The sequence below is a fragment of the Nothoprocta perdicaria genome, unplaced genomic scaffold (genome assembly GCF_003342845.1).
Source record: "Nothoprocta perdicaria isolate Ctin4 unplaced genomic scaffold, notPer1 scaffold_47, whole genome shotgun sequence".
Lineage (NCBI taxonomy): Eukaryota > Metazoa > Chordata > Aves > Tinamiformes > Tinamidae > Nothoprocta > Nothoprocta perdicaria.
The window spans coordinates 1317191-1339915 of NW_020455721.1; the positions used below are offsets into that span (position 1 = coordinate 1317191).

The 22725-nt window shown below is 47.3% G+C and overlaps 1 protein-coding gene across 2 annotated transcripts in view; it reads left to right on the top strand.

Moving 5' to 3' along the window:
- ATXN1 (ataxin 1) overlaps positions 1-22725 on the top strand; it is a 183238-nt gene that overhangs the window by 13773 nt on the left and 146740 nt on the right. The gene's annotated exons all lie outside the window — the stretch shown is intronic.

Consider the following 22725-nt stretch of genomic DNA (forward strand, 5'->3'; position numbering starts at 1 on the left):
GTATATGTCAAAGGGGCACAGTTCTGCTTTGTGACATATAAGCAGCCTCCTTATTTTGTGTTACAGTATTATTGTGATTAGGAAAAGAAACGGGTCCAGTCGCTAGAACCATTGCAAGTGCCTTTATGTCTTGGTGCTCGAGAACCTAGCTGGGGACACGTGGACAGGAGAGTAATGCAGAGGTTTTACTCCACAGGGCCTGGTGAGGTGATTCACAGCGTGTGCAGAGCGCATGGAAAATGTTGCTCTGGCAGCGTTCCCGCGTGCCCGGCCTTGAAGCCCTTCCGCGAGTGCTCCTGCGGGGAGCTACACGCTCGGTGCGTGGCAGCGTGCTAGCTGAAGTGAATCTTTTTATTTGTTGATCTAGTCTAACTGCCGTTAGGGACATGCAAGTAAATTATTTTAATAACATTAGCCTTCTGGTTTAGAATCTGAACCTGCTTCTTGGATGTTAGTGCAAATTAATGGCATTGGGATCAAGCCTTTAGGGAATGACAAACAAAACAAATCCAAACTGTAGTAGCTAGGCACAGCTGACCAAGTTAAAAAAAAGTGAGTGAAAATTTGTGACATATGCCTAATTCCCATTTAATGTCCCATAGAGCTATCAGTGATTCACGAGTTATTTTATATCTGGGACCTCTTAATTCCATAGGTTATTAACAGAGAATATGGTGACTAACACATGCCATTTACAATGTGCTTTTATCTTTTTTTTACTGCTTAAAAGTGTGTTCGGATGTGTCAGTGGGGTTTTATGTAGTCTTGGAAAAATGGTTCTCACTGTGGTATTTGCTCAAAATACAGTAAGTGGCCAGGATGTGCATTAGATATTCAAATGATATAAGCCATAGAATTTGTGAATTTGCATTTTAAAATATTTGTCATTTCTGGAAATACCCTGAGGTGTAACTGTCCACAACTTCCCCTTACTGGATAATTACTAAATACTTGGTTTCAAGGCAGAATTCGTAACCAGCTGGGGAGTGAGTTTTCCAATTTTTGCTTCTAAAACCTTGCTGTCAAGATTGTAACCCAGAAAGTTTTCTTACCTTATTGCTGCCTTGTTTGTTAGTGCAGGTGAGGTTGTGAAGGTTGCTGGCCTCTTGGAATGCTGGCTATTGCCCTGAATTTTAGGAAAAGTGATGGGCTGCTGGAGAGAGCATATGTAAGATCTGAGTCTGATTTAGTTTGTTCTTGAGAAATTTCACCTGGTATTCAGGTGGTGAAGGAGAAAAAGGTGGCTCGTGTGTCTGGTTTGAGTCACCTACGGCATGTCTGAGGCACCAGGAGCGTGACTGCAGACGCTGCGGTTGACCCCAGATGTGTCCCCCTCAGAGGGACGTTTAGGAGAGCAGGAGATTTTAGGGATTAGGAGTGTTAAGGGTCTCTTAATTGCAACTGAGAGCTGAGGCCTTGCCCCCATATGCACGATTGAGGTCCTGGGCATTGCCTGGAGGCAGATGGCTGTTTTGGTTTCTCATCTGTCCCTTCCTTCCCTTTGCTCCTGCATCTCCATGGTACTGATACCCTTTGTAAATGGCTCCTGAGCTTTTATGATAAAGAGCACCATGTAGAAATGAATTTGCACCTGTAGGCATCCTGCTGTCTTCAGTCACAAGTCTGTGTCCCACCTTAAGGAGGTCCACTGCATTTTAGGCCTTTCACAACTGCACGCGCTGCCCCAGAGCAGGAGTGTGTCCCATCTGTGCTCTACTCTTAAGCAATCTGCACTTTATTTATTTGCAGTGAGGGCCTGTAGCCCTCAAATAACATCTGCTGCTTTTCTTGGAGCTTGGGGGTTGTGGTGGCAGAGTTGGCAGTGCCTGTGCTGCAGTCGCAGGGATCAGTGTGGGGCAGCCTGCATGTGGATCAGTGTGGAGAAGGGGAACATCATGGGAGCCCTCGCTGGAGCTAGACCTGTAAAGCATTGCTGGCTGATGGGGCCGCAGTGCAGGGGTGGGTTTTGGTTGGGCTCTCTGTGTTCAGAGCGACCAGCGGCTGTGGTCTGAGGACCACTCCGCTTACTGACCTGCTCCTGAAGAGGAGTGGGACTGGGAAAAGCGATCTGGCTGTCAGTGGGCGTGAAGTTGCTCTCCAGAGCATTTCACCTTTCTGGAAAAACTTCGGGGAGTCTGCAAGTTGAGGAAGCTCAGAGCCTTTCCCAAGGCTTGAGGTAAAATAAAATCCTGAAGTACATTTTTTTTCGTGTCTCATTATTTTTCTCAGTTACTGTATTATTACAGTTTCATGTAATTTTTCCTGCTTTTTTTTTAATGTACGTTTTCAGTGTGTCAACACCACTATCTTTCTTTCTGAATGCACTTGCTGTTATTCATTATTTGCTCCAAATTTCTACTGTGTTGTTCTAGCAGAGTGATCAATTCGGGCCATTTTGAACACATTACATGGAAGTCCTTTGAACCAATTTTGCAATTGCCTTTTTTACAATGCAGCAGCGTCGGTAATGACAGCAAGCATTCTGCCAGCATCAGTGCAGTTATGGCCGTGCTCAGAGCGCTGAGATTTTGCTGGAAAAAGCGGTCCCTCAGAGTTTTTGTTTCAGTGCAATATGAATGTGAGTAAACTGTCACTGCCAGTATGAATATGTGTGAATTTACCCATTCTTGCGCCCGTGTAGTAGGTGATAATATTTGCCCGGCAGTTTGTCACTTAGATAATAGGCAAATAATCAAATAATCTTTTTTTGACTGTATGTGCCAGCTTTCTAAAAACTATTCCCCGGCAGCCCCTGTGGATGGGCGCAGAGGCGAGGGCAGCCCCGAGGCCCAGGGAAACCTGCTAAGCTGCAGCCTTGTCCCCGGGCCCGGCCCTGTGGCGCGGAGCTGGCGGCTCCATCCCGGCGCTCCGACAGGGAGGTTCCTACCGGCAGCCTCACCGGTGTGTGCAGTGAGCAGCGCCCGTCGGGTTATCCCGGCTTCCAGGCAGCTGTGCGAGTAGCGAGTGGCTGCTTCCCTTTTGTGCTGCCTACTCCAAAGGGTGTTTGTTTATTTTCCTACGCGTACCCCCCATGTGGAAGGTATGTGCTGTGCCTTGCTGTCAGGAGAAGGGAATTCTCGATGCTGGGAAATTCCTTCTGCTGCTGCATTTTCCCAGCATCAAGTGTGAAACAAGCCTGAGAAGCTTTGCCCAGGAACGTCCCCTAGGCCGCTGGGGCAGCCAGGGCCAGGGCCCGCCGCATCCCTGCTTTTCCTGGAGGTTGTTATTGCTGAGCTGGGAAAGCGAAGGGTGCCAAGGGGGAATGAACGGGAGGAGCCCAGAGAGATATGGGGAAAGCAGTAGGTGAGGAGGAAGAGACAGGCCCATAAAATCAGATAATAAAACCATGCAGCCATAAACCTGCAGCGCTTGAAGTTCAGAGGAGCAACTGCGTGCTTGAAGGCCTGGCAGCTCGGCTCCCACGTGCAGCCTGTGCGGTGAGCTGAGCTCCCCCGTGCCCAGGGAGGCTCTGCAGAGCCCTGCGGCCCCGGGCCCTTTCCTGGGGCTGCCCCTGCCCTCGGGAACGCAGCTCCACGCGTGTCCTGGCTCCCGGAGTGCAGGCGGGACGGCTGGGGAATGTTGCAGGCTGTTCAACCAGGGCTGGAATGTTGGGCTGCACGGGCTGCTGGTTTTAAGAGAGGTGGGACCTGAGATTTCTGGAGAGGCTTTGACCGTAAACTTTGTTCATTTAGTTTGGAAAAAACAGAAGTTCTTTCATGCTTTGAAGGGAAAAAAAATACAAAGATAGTACTAAAAAATCTCTTCCTTAAATCAAAGTTTTGTCTTTGAAATGGAAGAGCTTAGCAGAACATTTTAAGTGAACTTTGCCATAACCGCTTATCTGAGATTCTGGCATCCTCTCCCTTTACTGTGCTGCTGCTTTTGTGGCCTCCTGGTGTCTCCCAGTCACCCGGTGCCTCTCTGAGCGCTGCTGGATCCGTGTGATGGCTGCCACCCGGATTGAGCCTTCAGCCAAAGAGCCCGCATCCAGAGTGCTGCTTTTCCGGAGTCCCGCTGTAGGGAAGGGTGGGAAAGGGCAAAGCATCCTGAACGGGCAGCAGAGATTTTTCCACTTGCTGCGTGAAAGGTGCGCCCCCCCCAACTCACTGCATCCTTTCGCCCTCCCTCTCTCGGTGCCTCTTCGCTCCCTGTGGGAAGGAGCAGAGGCGACGGGTCCGGAGTCACCTCAGCGCCGTGTGTGGCACGGGGCAGCGTGGGGCGACAGCAGGGACTGACGCTGCTCGGCTGCCTTCGGTGGGGGGTCAGGGAGTGCAGCAGGAACACTGGGAAAATTGCTTGGAACATGTATGCCTGTGGGAGAGCCAGGAGTTAGGCACGGGCTTGGAAAGCCCGTGCAGGAGCATGGAATCACGTGTCCTCTGCTTTGTACAGAATTGTGCCCTGTTATGAGAGTGGGCTTTCTTAAACTCGGCAGTACAGCGTGGAGGGTTTGGCCTCTGTGTTAAAATATTGTAGTTCAAGCTGGGGCTCTTGTCCTCACGACACTGATACCTGTCAGTAACTTGGCGTGCAGAAGCGCTTTTGCTGCACTACATACGGGGTAAATCTTTGGTTCGAAATTCCGTGGTTAAAAAGTTTGTATTTAAATTCATAATTTGCCCCTGTGACCAGCTTCTAAAGACCCCAGTTCTTTTCATTTGCAAAGTAACAAAAAACAAAGGTGTTATTAAAATAATAATGGAAATATAATCTATAATCTATAATCTAAAATAGAACGCAAGAGAATATTTGATTGGTTTAATAAAGAAAAATATTCTGCGATATTTTACAGAGTACTTCCGTATATGTTATGTAACTTATTAAAAGGAGTAATTAGAGAAAAAGAAATGAAAGAAGTTCATTTCTTCTTGGAGAAAAATGGAGAAAAATTGGAGAAAGAAGCCTTTTCTTGAGTGTATGTTATTGTGTCTGTACATTTGTGGAGCCCTGGTGTGGTTTTTCCTCTTGGTAAGTTGTGTCATGAGGAATCAAATCCCTTAAAAAAAAAAAAAGAAAAAGTCTGTCTCTCTAGCTACTTTATTTCTAGTATTTGAGACAGTATTGTATCAGGGCAAGGCAATATGATCACACCCATATTTTTATACTTGTGTTAAAAATATATATGTATTCCTGGGTAAAATAGTCTTCAAAATGATAAAAATAATGCCCATACAGATGTAAGAACATCACACCGCTTGTGTCAGTCTAGCATGTATAAGGAGCTTCACAACTGTTCAGATCTGCTCTTCTTTCATAATGGGCTGCAACTTGTTTACTAATGCTTGGAAGCATGTACACATCAAATAAATCTCTGGTATTTGGGCCATAGTGTACCAGCATTATGCAAAAGGAAGATTAACCACACTCTATATTAAGCTATGATCCACTTTACTCTTGATTCCTAGCTATACTGAATCAACCAAACCATGAAAGAACAAAATTAGTGCACGGCTTCTGCTGACAATAGATTTATTTCCGTACTCATTGGCATCATTGTTAAGAAAAAAAAATGCAATTAAGACTGCAAATCTCCTTGGGACTCGGGGCATTTTAAGTTAAACATAGTGCAAGGGGATGAGCTTTTGGGTGGTGCAAAACAGCAAGGGAGGCAAGTAGCTGCATCCTGTAGTATATTCTGCGTTGCCACAACAGCTGGGAGAGACACACTCATTTTGACTGCTTGTGCTGTTAATAGATAGTCGTTAGCAAGCATTATATTGGCAAATCTGACACAGAATGAATTTGCAACTGTGACTCAAAAGACTTTCCTAACATGAAGCATCTTTAATGCATGTCATTTTTTCAGCTCTTTCCTGTTTTTACTCTGCTCTCTTTCAGTGAAAAGGTCAAGAAAAGCAGTAGCGCAATGGCTGCTTTTTTCAGCAGTGCTTTACAGCAGGGAACGTGGGGAAATCTCTCATAGCCTTGTCTTATTCAGTAAGTTAAGCCTTTTGTCCTGCAGCTACTTTATTTCCGCCGGTGCTTTGTTGAATTTGATGCGTCCCATTAATTATATTCAGATGGATTTTAAGGTAGCTCCAGGATGGTGCTGAGCTCCTCAGCCCTCTTCCTCCTTTCCCTGTGCCCCAGAGGTGGCCTGGCCCTTAGGAAACCTGCCTTGCCAGGCATGATAACTTCGAGTCAGCCGTTTTCATAACGTGGCACTGCCTGTAGTCAGGGGCTGCATTCAAGTTGGGAGAATTTGGGTAGGAACAGGAGCTTACATGCAGTTTTCTTCTCTCACGTGCCGTGCATGTGGGTGCACACTGCCGTGCCCGTTGGCGTCCCGCGCTCCCTCTCACAGCCCCATCGCCTACTGCAAGCAAGGGGACTTCTTTTTCAGAGATCAAAATAAGAGTGAATGTGTCTTTTCCTATCACCATCAGTTTAAGGAATTAAAAAAAAATCGTCTTTTACTTGACAGTACAAATACAAATGGAGGCACCCAGGAGGAGTCCCTTGACATAGGCAGAGCTGGTGCCTGGCTGTTGATTCAGATTCAGGGCCTTAAAAAGTAAGTGCTGACTATTCAAAGTTAATTTGTAGTATTGAATTAGGAAGGCTTATAAAAGTTTAACTAGCCTTAAGGGTGCTAAGTATTACCAGCTGGGGCTGAAAGGACTTTCAGCTGGTCAGCATTTCTTGTGATTGGGTCTGGCACTATTCATTGCAGATGTGTTGCCCACTTGCTGTTTCTTTGCAGGTACGAGTTTCTCTGCGCACAGTTTTTGATGCCTCGCTTGCTAGCTCGCCCGTTCTGCAAAGCTGGCAGCATGACAGCAGGCTACTCCCTAATTCTTTTGTGCTGGGACTAATCCTCAGGGTTCTTTCTGATGTTTCTCCAGAAATATGTGTTCAACTGAGGCGAAATGCTGGCTTGCTTTGCAGTACTAAAACGTGGACAGAGCAGATCACATTCTGAGCATGAGCTCTCTCTTAAAGAAGAAATGCTTGTGGGCGTATGTCAATAGGTTTAGAGTTTTAAGCTCTCTGTCCCATTAAAATGTATGCAACTGTGAGCAGAGGCTTACAGACTTTTAAAATACAGGTGTACTTTGGCACATGCTTACTGAATACTTTGATAAGGTTAATCTTTGTTTGCTACGATTTAACATACTTGGAGTTTGACAAATAACAATTAGGTGACTAGTCAGTTAACAGGTTGTGATATTTCACTGATTTAAATTGTGCTTTTCTGCTTTGACTCCTGTTTCCAGGCTTTTATTCATTAGCTTTTCTACATACTGATATTGGGCATAAGTTGTTGTTCCCCCCCCCCCCTTAGTGAAAATGAGGTTATGAATTACTGTAATTTTGGGATAGGTTTCTGGTATGAGTAAATGGTGTTCCTTTGGTGAGTTTTCTGCTATGGAAATCTGGCTTATGCATACTGTTTTTCAGAAAAGACCTGTATCCTAAAGAAGAATAGTGTTGTGCAGCTCCTAGAAACTACAGAGAAGGAAAATATCTCTATTGAGAATATACCTCTGCTTCTGCAGTGCGTTTCCACTTGGTTCAAATAGGGGACTGGAAATGGTTGGCTGGGGGGTTCTGCTCCTAATTTCTGCCCTGCTCCTGTAGGACATGTGGTGAATGGCTGAACTTTGGTACGTCGCTGCTGTCACTCGCCAGGTTCTTCCTAGTGTTGTCGGACCGGAGGTGACGATATTAACAGTCCATGCAGATCGAAATGGAAGTCACATACACATGTCACTCTGCGTTTTACTGGCTACTACAGAAGGATTTAGCAAAATTAAACTCAGGATAAGCCGTGGGAGGAGGGAGGATATGTCTAAAATCACAGCGTTCACATTCTTGGCAGCACCAGCGAGCTGCGCTGCAACTTCTGGTTTACATTTTGAAAATGTACCAAACAGCATATAACGTTTGATTCCTGCTCGCGTTACGCAACGGCGCGCGATTGCAGCGCAGATGTGTTTTACTGAAGCAAGACGACGTTCTCCTGGGAATCGAGCGCATCTTCCCCAGAAGTCGGCGTGGGACCCGGGCCGGGCACCGCTCTCTTGGCAAGTGCGGGCAGCCAGCGCTGGAAAGCTGCCTCACCTTTCACTTTCCATGGAACTTACCCTTTCTCCTTGTTTTGGGCACCAGCCACTGCCACTTGCTTCATCCAGTTCTGGTGTGGGGCTCGGGATGCTTTGAATGGCTGATCAAAGCCTTAATCTGGGTCCTGGGAGTCAGGATTGCTGCTGCTGATCTGGCCTGATTCTCATCTGTAAGCAGGAGAGGCGACTAGGGAGATGGAAGGAATGCGGGCTGAGAAACTTCTGGATGGGGTAAGACGGGAGTGAGAGGGTATTTAAAAAAAAAAAAAAAAAAAGTTTGTGATAGTATCTTCCTTAGCTGATAAGGTAGCAGTGATCCACAGCAGGTACAAAATTCCTGTTGTTTTTATAGCTACTTTCGGCCTGCTACTTCTAGGTGTCCCGTTTGCTGGAAGCAACATTGTGCCCCTGCTGCCTTGGTTCGCTGAAAGTTCTCCCTGTCGCCCTAACGCTTGGCCATCAATACGTGCCTTCTTACTACCTGTGTAGTAAGGCAAGGTTTTATTTATACAGCCAGGTTTAGCTCAGACATTCCAGCAGTGGTTATAACAACATTAATGAGGCTTGTCCGTATGGGAGAAGTTGTTTGGACTTAATGGGTTTTGGATGCTGCCCCAGCGAGCTGGGGAAGTCACAGGGCTCAGAGGGGAGCCTGCAGTGCAGGTGCCCAGAGCTGCAACACGCTGTGCTCCAAGCAATTGCTCGTGGTGCAGTGTTAAGCTGGGAGACGGAGAGTGAGGGGAATTTCCCAGGGATGTGTCCTGGCCATGGTAATGCTCACCGTTTTCATATCTGGAATGACTGGTGGAGAGGTTCTTAAAGTTATATAGATGAGAAGCATCCTATGGAGAAGGGTTCCCAGAGCGCCGGAAAGCAAGGAGCCCAGCGCGCAGCGTGTCCTGCTCGCTGCTCCCCACGGAGCTGGCTCAGCTGCATGGGCTGCTTTCCTGCCCTCCTGTGCTGTGCGGTCTCCAGCCCCACGCTGGCGGCCTCGCCTGTGGGGCAGAGTCCCACGCGTGTCCGCAGAGCAGCGTGGCTCCAACCCACATGCGTCACCGCGGGACTGCGAGGAGGAGAAAAGGCTCCCAGAACAAGCAGTGTTTTGGGGTGTATGAGGGAGTTGTATACAATAATCCATACATCTCTGCTGTGTCCAGTGCTGGAACTGGCCCTGCACCTAGTTTTGGGTATGGCACAGTAAGAAACACATGGACCAGCTGGAGAGAACCCAGGAAAAGGCAGCGAGACTGATGAAAGGCTTGGAAAGCATGACCTGCCGAAGGAACATGAAAGTGTTGGGGTTGTTTAGTCTACGGGAGAGAAGGGCGGCAGCGGACGTGATAGCAGCGCTCAGCTATGTGGAAGGTTCCCGCAGCAAGGAGGGGAGCAAGCTCTGCTCTACGGCTGCTGGGGCTCAGTCGAGGAGACCTGGACCCAACCTGAAGGTGGTGGGACTTGGGTTGAACATTTTGGAAAGCTTTCAGGTGGTAACGGTGGTTTGTGGCAGGCAGTAGCTCTGTGGGGAGCTGTGGAAACATCGGAACTGCTGTTCTCCTATAAACCTGAGAAACTTCTAGGAATATCCTGGGCTTTGCCTTGGGAAAGCAGGTGGCACATGTGCCTCCAGAGCTGGTTTCTGAGGAAATGACCGAGGACTTCTTTTCTGTGAACTTAGGTAGACTGTAATATCGTAGCAAATAACTCAGAAGATAGCGGCCGTTCATTGTTGCAACCCATCAGTGGTAACATAGGCAGCTGATTTATGCACAAAGGAGCGATGATGAGATTCTCCTTCTGCTCTCTGTTCTAGTCTTAAAAAAAGTCCGTGAGTAAGCTAATTTTACTGGAACGTTTCAAAAGGCTGTTCCTGTAAATATGTTACTCGTGTGCAGAAATAGAGGAAGTGATGTTGGTTGGCTCTGCTCGTTGAAGTATTGTGCAAACAGTATTAGTACCTGCTAATGCGTAGCATGGCTGTAGTAAAGGCAGCAGAACTCTGTGAGGCACAAGAGTTTTACCCTAGACCATGATGTTGTTCCTCTTGCCTGGATTTTTCGTGTCCTTGAGTCCCTATCGTATTGCGAGGTGGAGAGCGGAGTGGGAAGAACTGGGCTTTAATTACCTCATGCCTTTGCATAAACTGGTGTTCCCTGTAGTTTGGTTGCATTAAGTGTCTGAAACAGCATTTGAGGACCAAACCTCAGGGTCATCCCTTGCCTCCTAAGCCAACACGGAGCTGGGCAGCTGTGGGTGCTCCAGAGCACCCCAGGAGTGCTGTGAGGAGCTGCTGCTGTGGCAGCAACGTCATTCCAGGGCGTTCAGACTGCTGATAGGAGGAGCAAGCAGGAAATCTTAATCTTATTACATTTTATTAAAATAATCACCTTTCATCTTGTTTTGCGTTTACTGTTTTAAAGTGTTGTCCTTGAAGGAGGAAATGCTTGTAGTACTTGAAATAGTTTTACATCTGTGCATACTTTCTAAAACTCTGACTATGTTGTATTTCTACAATATGTTTCACCAGTAATATGGTCCAACTTATATTTCTTCAGACATCTACTTTTTCTACTTTTTATTATGTTATAAGATAATCAGTGCTGCATCTTTTAATCACAGTTTATGAAAGGACTGTATTTTTGTCTGTGATTTGAGTCAAGCTACGTTCAAATGGAAATTGCATTCAGCAAAAATGCACCAGAAAAGGTGATTTTAAACATTTCTGTCATATAACTAAATACTCCTTAAAATAGGAACTGGAAAATGGGGAGAGGGAGAAGGAGGCAGGCAGGAGAGGAAAAAAAAAACAAGTTTGTTTTGCATTGAAATTAAGTAATTTATTAAAGGAAAGGTTAGTTGTAGTTATTAAGCCAAGCTTTTTGTTTGACTTTGGTCACAGTATCCTTCAGGGTTTTAGGAACAGCAGATCCTGGACTCTCTCTCATCACTCCTCTTAGGGGGTTGTTTAAACTTCTGTTTTCTAACTTTCACAACTTCCAGTTCCTTTCTTGTGTATGAGCTAGTTGTTGAACTCGGTGTGTTGAACGCATTGAAACGATACGGAGACTCTCTCCCTGGCCTCACAGAACAGACTGAAAGCTGCTCAGAGTCTGTATAGCTGAAATTATCCTTTAATGGTTAAAAGAGCTGTGTGCGCATCTGTGAGTAAGGGATGTTAGTTTTTATGTGAAAAATAATAATCTAGGTTGGCTTTGTCCAGGGTGAAAAGAGTGTTGTATTGCAGATAAAGGAAAGGAATGGGGTTTGGGGCTTCCCAGTTGTGTTCCAGTCACGCTCTGGGATCTTGTAGAAGTGACTTGTGTTTCCTGTTCATTCAGCTGTAAACTGAGCCCTACCTAGGGATTTTAGGAATAAAGTTAGTAATTTTGTCTTTTGGCATGCCAGAGCTACATAATCTCCCCAAAGAAGAGGCAAGCAAAGTGTTCCTTGCGAGGCTGTCCCCCTGTCTCTTCCATCCTGGGCTGCAGAGGCGGCTGTTGGTCCCTTGGAGGGAAGCAAGTTCACAGACACATGTGGATCAGGTGTGATAACACTGATCGCTCGTGTAGCCTCGTGTTTTTCTCCTTCACAAGAAGATGAAACATCAGCTGAAGGTCGAGATACCAGCCAGACAGCTTTGTTTTCCTCTTTTGGTGTATGCATGAAAGACTGGTTCTTGGAAGCCATGGAAAGTGTTAAGGATGTGGAGCTAAGATAGGTCTTCAGAGATGGGCACAAGCTGAAGATCAGGTGATCCATCCTCTTCCATCTCTTTAGCCGTGGCTGTGCACACTCCCTGGCCCGGCTCCCGGTCACAGTTCACGTGGGAGAAGTTACTGCTCCTGACGTGTGCCTTGTTGGTTAACTCTGGGCAATGGGACTTCTGCACTCCCTCCTTTGCACCTTGGCCTTCTGCTCCCCCAGCTCAGCCCTGTCCTCAGCCACCTTTGCTGCTACTTGTCACGGAATCACACTGGAGCACAGAATGGTTGAGGTTGGAAGGGACCTCTAGAGATCATCGAGTGCAGGTGCTGGTGTCCACATGCAAATTGTGCATTTCAGGCATTGCCTGCAGAATATGTGGAAGCACTCACATCACGAATTCAAAGAAAAACAAACAAAGGACCCATGGAGGTGAGAAAAGAACAGCAGTAAAAATGGTATAAAAGTTGTCTTGGATGGCCCCTTCAAATGCCGATGAAGAAAAGATTTGAGACTGTGACAAAAGTTGATCCCGTGCCTTTTTATTTTTTATTTTTTTCGAGCAGATTGCTTGTGGAAGCTGGAGTCAGCAGTGTGTTTGTTTATACAGCTACAAGGGGGAGGCCCGCGGAGCGATTTGTGGTCGGAGGCCAACTGGACGGTGGGCAGGGCGGGAGGCCGGCCGGGGCGGCGGGCGCTGCAGCTCCAGCAGGAGGGACCTTCTGTGCACTGCTGAAGAAAACAGTTCCTCTGCAGCAGGCCAGAAAATGGAAGTAGCAGCTAGCAAAGCCTCGAGGCGAGATGAAAGCAGACAGGAAATGAAAGCCAACTTCGGGGTTTTCTTGCGCGCTGACCGCCCGGCCCGGCCTCTCGTGGTGCTGGTGGTGTCCGTAGGAAAGCGGGAGCCTGCGCTCCAGAAGGGCCCGGCCAAACCTGGGAGCCAGAACCCACTGTCCGTGGGGCCTGCGTGAGAGCTGGCTCCCACTCCAGCTTCATTTAGACATGCTCTTACTGGCGCTATCTCCAGAGAGCTGCATTTTAAAGCCCGGACGTGTGTAAAGAAGGGCAGGACGGCTCGCTTTCCTGTCTCTGTCTTTCTGCCTGTTAATTTGTTGCAGCAGATCTGTTGCTTCCGAGTGCGTTAGGCCCAGCAATTGCTCTTCGTCAGCATACCTGCCAACTTTAGAAATCTATAAATAAGGGGGGAGAAAAATAGACACACCTTCTAATCCATTCAATTACTTGGCCACAACTCGCTTATTTTGGCAGGACAGATTGAGAGAAATGAAATATAAATATATTTTGCTAGAATACAGAGACGGTCTTTCCCAAATAGAAAGAGCTGGCGTGTACGTGTGGCTGAAGCAGACTTGTCTAGATTTACGCTAGTCATACTATGAGCAGCACTGAAATAAAACAAAAGGATTTGTCTCTCATCCCCCTCAGATGCAGACCTTTTGCTAAGATTTGGGTTTTAGAAATCAGATGAGCCCGCTGAAGCAGGGTTTTTTTTTTTGTCTAAAAATAGAGCATTTTACTTTCAGTCTGACCCCTTACAGGCCGGGCATAGTTTTACCTCAGCCAAAAAGTGGGAAGGAAGTGATTTGAGCTTTACCCGGTGTTGCTTGTCCTCTTTGGGGCTGGTAGAGGGGGATTCTTGTACCTTTTCCAGCCAGATCCCCGAGTGGCTGCAATAGTTGTCCTTACAGGCGAGAAGCGCCGCTGCAGGCCGTGCCTGTCACCAGGGCAGCGGTTGTACTTTGCATCCCACGGTGTCAGTCGGTCGGGAGGCAGGAGCGCTGCAACGGGCGCGTGTCACTCGGTGCCTCAGGGGCAGCGCGTGGGCCCCACGCCAGGTCCCGCACCGGGGTCCTGGGGGCAGCTTCCTTCCCCTCTCGGCTCCATCCCGGCCCCGTGTCTGTGTGTTTGGGGATGGGGGCTGCTCCTGCCCTGTTCCCTTGAGCTCCTGTGCGCGGGGCCGGCGGGCAGCCAGGCCGCTTGGCACGGCCTTCCCGTCGGAGCGGGGCAGGGCAGGACAGTGACCTGCAGCGCTGCCTCACTAGAGACGTGTCCCATCTGCTGCTTCTTATCACCCTTTTTATCTGAGCTGCTGACTCATGCAGTGTGGTCTGCTCAGCTCTCCCTCGCAGTCACATCACCCTGCGAGTTACCTTTGCTGTGACTCACGCTTGCTTTTGCACTAGTGGCAGGACGGAGACAGCCCTGTCTTGTCCCTCTCTTATCCCTGCTGTTCTCCTCACTGTAAACCTCCTGCAACGAAATTTTAACATGTGTGATCTTTGTCCTTCCTAATGCTTCTGTACCGTGCATCTGAGGCTACTGAGATCTCCAGGACCACCGTAATATAATTCCTCTTACTTGTCCTCACAGATGTTATAGGTACATATAGATGTATATTTCAAAGAAAAAAAGAGTGGTTAATGTCTAATGCTAAATTTTCACTTGGACAACATGTATATTTTTGATATGTTTTAGTATATTCATAGTACATAGCCAATGTCTCCTGACTGCAAATTTGTCTGCCTTTTGGACTAAGGAGACCCTTGCTTGCCCTTGGCCCACACTTCCAGAATGGGTTTCCAGACCAGGGCATGCATCCTATGTAGGGAATTTGTGTAGATCTGTAAATTGCTGAGGTCCAAATCCCTACTTGAAGCGCTGCTGCATGACTTGAGGCTGAAGACTGAGCTATGCTATTGCAGGCTTGACATTGCTTTAGGTGAGGGGAATTTTGCCAGTGATTTTTTTGTGGACAGATACTGTTTTCTTTAGCCCACTTCAGCGCTGAGTGTCCGCAGCCCATTTTTTTGGTCTTCGCCACAGAGGACAGAAGATGGAAAAGGCTGCGCAGCTAAACCGAGTACTGGCCTCCACGCCTTACTGTCCTGGGTATAGCTGAGGTCATGTCTTTGAGACTTGGCCAAATGAAACCTCTGTTAAGAGTGGTAGTCTGATTAAACTCACTTTGGCTTACATAAGACTAGTAGAGTGGGGGTTAGTCTATTGCTCCTGTGATAACTACCTTGGTATCCCTGAAATCTTCCTAGAAGTGAAGGCATTCTAGGAAAAAGGGTTAAAACAAGAGGGAGTGGTAATAGCTGATACTTCTTGTTTTAGGGAGTTCAGTAAGTGCAGAAGTCACTGAAAAATTGTGCCATTAGCCAACTCTTTGCACCTGTCCTGAGCAGGTAGCTTGTGTCTTGTCCTGTTCTTGTCTCTCCTTTCCATTTAGCTCCTGTGAGCTGCTGTCGCTGCGTGTCACTTGTGCTGCATTCCCAAGCTTCTCAGGTCCCTGGTGTAAATAAGGCAGGTCTAGTGGTGAAGGTAAGCAAAATATTCCAGCGTTCCGAAGAAGCGTCGTGTTGCATAAAGAAATACATTGCCCAGCTGTGCCCCATAACCGTCGAGCTGCCTTGCAGCGGGCCTGGCGATGTTGGTCGGAAGCTGGTGTTGCTCCGGCAAATCCTTGTCCCTTGGAAGTTTCACCACTGCCGTAGCGAGCAGGTGACCACGAAGCGCCTGGCGCTGTTGCTGATTTTGGGGAAGGCAGTGCCGGACTCAGTGGTGTCTCCCCAGGGATGTGGCACAAGGGAGACGGATGCTCTGTGTCGCCGGAGGTCCTTGCTCCTGGGCTCGGCGGGTCCTTCTGCGCAGCCTGCGCGTGCTCTCCGGGGATGTTCTCATGGCAGACACCGGTGCGGCGGCCCCGGAGCCTCCCGGCACCATCCCAGGCGGCACCACGCCGAGCTTAGGTTTACACCCCGGCTCCTTTTACCCATGTGCAAAATAGATGGGTAATGATACCTGCCTTTGTTGTGGAAGTGAGGCTTAATTAATTAATTAATTGATGTCTGCTAAATGCCCTGAGATCCGGGAGTCACTGTATACGCCCCCGGCGCGGCAGCAGCGCTCCAGGGTTGGCATCCGCCCGTCTATCCATGGTGAGGTTTGCTGGGAGCAGTGACTCCGGCCTGCCCTTCCCTTTCTCCTCCCATTTATTTATTTATTTATTTATTTACCCTTCTGAGTAGGTCCGTGCTGTGCATGAATTCTCTGGCTTATTCCCCTTGACTTCTACCTAAATAAATAAATAAATGAATAACGTGCTTAATGCAGTCCGCGCAGAGGGCACTTGCCAAAGGAATTTCACAAAGCGGCAGAGCTCAGTTGCCAAATGTCATGTCTTTTATAAAAAGCATTCTTCAGGAAGCAGAGCTGCACAGAAAGGAGAGAAAAAAAAAAGACAAGGGAATAAAATGTTATTTAAAAAAAAAAAAAAAACCTGTCACTGCAGTAAGATGCATTTTCTTTCCCCACAGGGAGAATGTCTGGGCCATGTCACTGTAGGATCGAGAGAGTCTATTTTTATTTCATCTTAAAGGTCCCTTCTCTTTTTTTAATTTGTTTTTATTTTTGGTGTTTTCCCTGCCACTTCCCCTCCCCAAGAGCAGCCCTTTCATGGTGCCAGCTCGGGGCTTAGAAGAGCGTCCGCAAGCGCCGCTGTGGGACGGTCCTCAGTAAATGGCAGTGTTTGCCAGCGGGTTGCGAGTAGGGCGCAGGCAGCGTGATCAGCACCGGTGCCAGCAGCTTGAGGAGCCTCCTGTGATCAACAAGGAAGGACAACCAGCAGCGATGCCGTGGGAGGCAGCAGGAGTTCAGTATGGGAGCAGGGCTCGGTGTGGGGACACACGTGCGCGTTTGTGTCGAGTGCTCCATGCGCTCCCCGGGGCCTGTGCTCAGGCACCCGCCTTGCTCTTGCGCTGAGCCCTCCGTGGCTCTGCCCTGGAAAACCCGGCGGGATTTGTCCTGGCGGAGCCAGTGCCCGGCTCGCCTGGCGCCTCCTTCGCTTCCCGTCCCGCAGGCAGAGGAGGCCGGCGGGCGGCTGCGAGCCGCCCTTGGAGCGGTCCCAGCGGGAGCGCGCTGGTTTGATACCAGAAATAGAGGATCTGAGCCATAGTGGAGTTTGCAAAACAGTATTGAAATAGCCCTTCTGAACCTCAGCCCTCCACAGTGCTTTAGGTCGCCGAAGCATTTACTCCCAGAGCATAACTTAAGATAATTTTAGCTAGGAACGCAGCCCGCCGGGCTGCAGCTGCCATCTTCACTGCAATTTCTGTATAATGCAATTTTGGTTTGCATCCCTCCCAATTCATGTGAACGTCAATCGGGGTTACTGCGTGGCACCGTGGAATAGGGAGCACTGACTATATATTCATTTTCTTTTTCTTTTTTTTTTCTTTTTTTGGCATTGTCAAGAGCAAATCACAACCAATAATCTAACGGTAGTAAGAGGTTCTGCTTTCAGGTTCTTACTGTAGCTATTGGAACAACCACCTAATCACTCATTGGCAACGGGTGTTTGTGAGTTTAGTAATGTTAAGCGATATAAAAATTCACACAAAAAGGCTGCTTTCCTCCCTCCCTCCCTTCCTTCTTCCAGGCTGCCCGTTTTCACGTTGTTTATAGCGCTGGAGTGAGTCAGGCTGCGGCTCATCCGGCGATGACTCCACTTACCATTCATTCTTAAAATGTTCTCAGCTCCTGCTTGTAGGCAGTTGATAGGGTGCCGTATTTGGATTTTCCCTGGTGAAAAGTTCACATCGTGGGATATGATACCAGGGAACAATTCCTCGCCGCGCGTTCGCTGTGTGAAAATTGTTGGCGTTTCTTCTGTGTGAAAAATAGGGTCTCTTTAATCACGTTTTTTTCCCCTCTTTGTACCCTCGCTTGATTCGCAGGCACTGAGATCTTCCCTGCTGCTGGTAGGGATCGTGGCCCACGTGTCTCGTGTGTGGTGCTAATGAGCAAGGAAGGAAAGCCAATTAACGGGCTGGGGCTCAGGCTTCTGTGCATGTGATGCCGTTTTCGAGTGCAAATGTTTGAGCGTGGTTCCCACTTCATGGGGGAGGAAAGTGTTCTGAGCAACTGTATGGGCATCCACGCAAGGGTTCCCGCCATGACTGTGTTCCTCAGCAGTTTGTTTAGGTGGAAATAGTTAATTGGGATGGGGTGTGTTATGTGAGCATCGCTGTAGATGAATTTCTGAATCAGGGAGTTGCATAGTCCTTTGAATATATGAAAGTAAAAACGGTGGGTGCTCCAAGAAGGGGAAACATGACGGGGAACCCTTCCCTTTTCACCTAAGCCCAGGCAATGTGGCGATGAACCTGGGAAGAACCTGCCCCACGGAGGCCTGCGCTAACACCAGCTTGCCACAGCCCTGCTCACGTTTGCCCTCCTGACTTCCAGGGGTTTTTCCATCTTTCTCTTTCCTTGTGGCTTTATTTCTCTTCTCAGTGTTCTGCTTACATTGTCAATATTGCAGTGTTTGTTCAGCTCAGCCCAGGAAAGGTCTTCAGTTTTGCAGCCTTGACATTTATTTACAGGATCACCTTTCAGTCCCTGTCATAGATGGCCCTTGCTCGTGGGCAGGACAGTGTATCATAAATGAGGTAATCTATGAGCTGAGAGAGCCCCAAGGCCATTTCGTTCCTTGAGCCTCACGTTAAAGGGCTGTTGGAAGCACGTGCTGGCTATTAGGTTGACATCGCCTTTTCTGGAGCTCACACAGGTTATTTGGGATACAAGAAACATTTAGAGCTGCAGCTGGATGGGCATTTTTAGTAGTGTATTGTACTACCCTTACCGAGTCCATAGCATATCTTGTTTGGATGCTTTGGGGTCTCTAAGAAGCCTTGGCAGTAATTTTTCTCCATTGCAGGCATCTGCTTTGCATTTTCCCAGGATTTTTTCCTTTACTATTAGGAGCAGAGGCTACAGCCTCTTTGAGTGTTTTGACACTCGTTGCTTTAGTTCTTGAGTCACATCTTATGTAAGTGTCTTGAGTAGGTTTCAGGTTGCTATTTAGAGGTGATGATGTGCTGCTTGTGTATATATCACGGGAACAATGAACATTAGGCATGGATTGCCTTGCTTTCCTTTTCCTAATTACATTTTTTTTTCCATAGGATTTTGGTATTTTGTATTTGGTTATAGGAACAATCATGCAAGGCAAAGGGTGGGAAAATAGATTCTGAAAAATGTATGTCCTCAAATGCAAATTTAGGCACAGGAATAGTTACATTTTACCTTCAAGTTGTGCTGGTTATCAAAGTGATTAAAGGAGAATAAAGAAATAGTAGATGTTTCTGGTGACTGGCACCTTGAAATACCTAGTCCCTGGGCTGTTTGTACAAGGGCACTCAAATGTGAATGTAGGAATAAAAAGATTCAGGTTTGAACGTGATATAACCTTAAAAAAAGGAAGTGGAAGGAAAGAAGAGTTGGGAGGTAAGGCCATGGCTTGTGAGGAAGCCTACGATGTTCAAGAAAGCTTAAAAATGTGTCTTAAAAATATCAACCCCCTACACCATTTTATTTAACTTGTGTTGCTTAGCCTTCTCATCCTTAAGCTTTTCTTCACAATTCTGTGAACTGAAAACTTGGGCCAGGTGTGGGGAGGAGAGCAGGGGAAAGTGTGATTAGATTCACGCAGTATTGGGAACGTGGTAGGTGGAGAAAAAAGCCAAATTTGTGACCAGCACCACGGAGGAAGCTCAGGCCCGGGATCCACACCAGGCCATCATCCTGTAAAGCTCTGTCCCTTATTTATGGCAGATGATTGTAAGGGTTTTCTTGTTGCCTCTGAAAGAAAACTGGCTCCAGACCTACTTGAAATCTTGTGGGATTTGCTGGAAAAATCATAGGAATTAGTAGTGAAGTCCAGGGTGAACCTAGTAATTGACAGATAGGTGATTGGTTTTGCCTGTCTTCATACTGCTAAATTTATTTTTGTTACAGCACTTGCTGTTAGACTTGTAGAATGTATTTGGAATTTCTCTAATGCTTCTTGCAGTCGTTTACAGGAAAAAAAGATATGGGATTAATATCTTCAGGAATAATTTTTAATTGTTAAAGTTTTTCTTTTTTTAAGGGCATTGTTATCAATTCAGAGGGGAAAATAGCTTCTCATGAAGAACACTTTGCTTTTGTTCGGTAGGTTTCTAGTCAGATAGGCATGCAGGTTTGGGACTTCAGTGACTTTGCTCTTTTCTGCTTGTTATGTCCCTGTAGGATACTTCTGAGGGAAATATTGTATATGGTTCTAGGAAGAATTTTGTATAGAGCTTTTATGACACTGTAATGTACAAACCTGATTTTAAAGATGGTCTCTGGCTGTTTACCATGATGGTAATGGCCATCACTCTGGGGTGCTAGAAGAACTGTTAGTATTTTCATAGTCACAGCAATATTCCTATGGATATGCTGAAGAGGCTTTTCAAGGGCAAGACTTAGTGCCTACTTGAGCAAGTTTTGCAAACAGTATCTGAGTTAATAATTTTGCTCTCTGCTTGTAATTGCATGTTATTACTTGCTGGTAATGCCTTTAGCACTTTTCCTGTCATTATCAACTCTCCCAACTTAATTTAAAGAATAATGTGTATCCTAACTGGTCATAACAAGGCTGAAATTCCATCTTGGGCCTCTGGTGTCATCACAGGACCAGGATGGAATTACAACTTTAATTTATGTCCTATGGGGGATACATTATTTATTGCTATGCATTAGAAAATGATTAATCTCAGCGTGTGTTGCAAGGCTGCCCTCCTGCTAAGTGTCCCCGGGAAATACTGACATGTCACAGAGCTTCTAGCACGGATCACAGCTCTGCAAAGCTGCCAGAGAGACCCTTGCATTATCCAGGAGCTGCCAGAGGTGCTGGAAAGTTGGGACACCACTGTGGGGTTTTCCGAACTAGTAGAATCTTAGTAGAATGGAGTCTTACTATACCAGCCCTGAGCACTTCCTTCCCCTTAGCCCTTCTCAAGCGTTTCAAGTGAGCAGGCTGAGGATCAGCGTGTTTCGATGACCCTGATTCAGCAGAACGCTTTAAATATATAGGGCAGCTCCCCTGAACGTAATGGAAATTGAACGTGTGCCCATCCGGCTCGCTGAATCACATCTTGAATTTCTGCTGCTTTGATTACTCCTTAGACCTATTTCTTAGTTTTCCCTCTGCTTCCCCAAAATTGGGGGGGTGTATGGTATAGGAAAGCTGTCAGTGTGAACTGAAGGGAAATTGCTGTAAAATCAAGTGATTCTTCCACTTTCCTTCAGTGATTTTGTGTGTGTGTTAGTCATGTGTGTGTAAATACATACGCATACACATATACACACACACACTTTGACATTGCGATTCCAGGGGTGTTTCCAATGCTGGAGCAGCCAGCGCTCAGGTTCCTGTGTGTAACGAGTGGGCTGTGCGTGTAGCTGCAATGCCGCCTGCTCCAGCCGCGCTGACCTTGGATGGGAGCGTGCCTTTGGAGCCGGGTTTCTCCGCTGGAACGGAGAACTCGGCCTGTTCCTGCTTTACAACCTGCTGACACGGGTTTGTGCAGAAACCCCGGGCTGGCTTCCCTGCCAAGCACCTGTTAGCACGTAAGGTAACTAAGCCCTTCCTCCCAAGGCGCCGTATTCCGTGGGGGACACAGCTTTGCCTGTGCAGTGGCTGTGCCCGCGCTGGGAAAAACAGCCCCCACCCAAACGGGAAAGGTCAGTGGGAATGCTCACTAATAAGCTCCAGCAAAATGCCCATAGAGTAGTCAGCGCTGAATATTTGTAATAGATCAAGCACATTAAGAAAAAGAGTAAATTAAATGCTTTATAATAGTGCCTTTATAATAGTGCAGAAGTATTATAAAGAATTAAATATTCCTACTTTCCAAGGTGACATTTTTCTCTGCATGCTTCAGTGACATGTATAAACCACTCAAGTTTCAGTTTTCTGAGCTATATTTTCACCAGAAACTCTGCACAGTAATACAGTAAAGCTATCAAATGACAGTTGGATATAGTATAACTCTAAATGACTTTTTTTGGTATTGTTACTGTTGTCTGTTTGAGAAAAAAGAAGAAAAGAGAAAGCCTCAGTGTCTGTTGGCTAATTGGCCCTGCCGGAGAAGTGTTATCCTGGGTCTGCTTTGGCTGGCCATGTTGTAAATCACAGATGTGGAATCTAACATACAGTGACAACGCTGATAATGCTTTAGGTGCAAAAATCTTCAAGCTGGTGTATAGAAAGACATGTGAAATGAGAGCCAACAGCTCTCCCCCACACAAAATTGGAATGCTTGTCACTTTTGCAGGGAACACCATGCAGATGGGAACTGGAGACATGCCCTCATTGCAGTTTGATGGCTGCGGCTTCTGTGCGGAGCTTTAGCCTCATGGAGCCACATAGACGGATGAGTGGCTCCGTGTGGATCAGCGCGGGAGCCATCGTGGGTGCTGGCTCCATCCTCGGGACGTGCAGGAATGAGTGCTCTGCCCGTGCTCAAGAGTTAGGTTGGGGTTTCTCCAGGCAGAAAGGCTTGCTCGGATGGTACTCACCCCGCTGAAGGAGGCTGCTGTAAGACTTATGCAGATTTAGGCTTATGTTTTAAGCCGTAAGGCTTATGCTTTAAAGCCTCAGTTGGATCCTAAATGGGGCATGGTATTTGTGGTAGCTTTCTGAATGAGTTGCAGCTTTGGGTGAATCCCGTATCATGTGAAGAGAGATAATATATCACATCAACGGGGAGGAAACCAGCTGTTTAGCATTGGGGGAATTGTTTTGTAACTGTGCTATGACAGATATGTGAGGCTGTAAAGTCTTCCTCAGCACTGAGGAGTATTAATCTTACACATAGAGCTGAATTTCCTCCTCCCCTCCCTGCTGGTTTGCTCTGTGTGTTATTGCCACTTCTGTGTAGGAGGGGCTTTGCTGCAAGTTCCATCTGAGCGAGGGAGGCGTGAGGACGGACGTGGAAGTTCAAGGGTAGGTTGCTCAGGTTCTACTGTCACCGCCTCTGCTGCTGGTTGTAGGGTTAATTCTGTTGAGCCATTGCCCTGTCAAAGAGCTGGATCCTGCTCCTGGCAGGCCAGGGATGGGATGCCTCAC